This window comes from Phalaenopsis equestris, unplaced genomic scaffold (genome assembly GCF_001263595.1).
Source record: "Phalaenopsis equestris unplaced genomic scaffold, ASM126359v1 Scaffold000517, whole genome shotgun sequence".
In the NCBI taxonomy this organism is placed as follows: domain Eukaryota; kingdom Viridiplantae; phylum Streptophyta; class Magnoliopsida; order Asparagales; family Orchidaceae; genus Phalaenopsis; species Phalaenopsis equestris.
In genome coordinates, this window is record NW_018164957.1 from 422,254 (window position 1) to 423,186 (window position 933).

The following is a 933-nucleotide window of genomic DNA, read 5'->3' on the forward strand; positions in this document are numbered from 1 at the left end:
GCTACCTCATTTCAGTCAACCAGAATCAGACGAAAGACTTTTCCCCTCAATGAATGACTTTTTAACAGAACATATCAATACAAAAGACTAAGATATTTCGTACCTCTCTTTAAAAGCAATGGTAATATTGTAATTTATTTTTCCATCCTCCTGTCATCTATAAATAGAAGGGTATTTTCATGTAAAAGAGTTTTTTTGCTCCCTCACCTGTAACATCGTGTTTTGTAGAATAAAAGAGGTCACCGAGCTCGAGGACAACCCCGATTTGCCCTCGAGAGCGCAAGTTTTTCTCTCATGTTCATCTTTCTTTCAGTAATACACTCTATTCTTGGGTATGATTTAGCTTAAAAATTTGACTTCAACAAAAGTAAATAATAAGTTTTAAGTTTTATGAATGTACATCCCATTGAAAAATTAATATTCAAAATAAATTAAATGATGCTTGTATAAACTTTTTCTTATTTCCGCGTTGCTATTGGTTATTCCTCTATGTTTCGCTGCGTGGGCCGAGCATATGATATCCACCTACTTTCGCTCCTGGATATCAACTGTGGGGAAGCAAGGAGGAAGCTCGCGATGAACCCAAAGCACGAATTCAAAACATGTGGGCTCAGATGTGGGACCCGCACTCCTAACTTTATCACCTTTGTACATTGAACCATTCTTCGTCGCCATAGTTGGCCCCACAATTGGGTCCCACTTCTGCGACCCTTTCGGATAAGGGTGTAGTTCGGGGTTAATTTAAATTACCATGTATATACCGCACGTTCCTGATAGCGGATCGATCACGTGGACCTTCACGGAATTGTGACACTTGCGTTTACAGGGCTATAAGAGAAAACTTTCAAAAAAATAAGAGAGGTATGATCGACGGCAAATAGAACGACGACAAATTTCTATTTAAATATAAGAAGCGATATATATATATATATA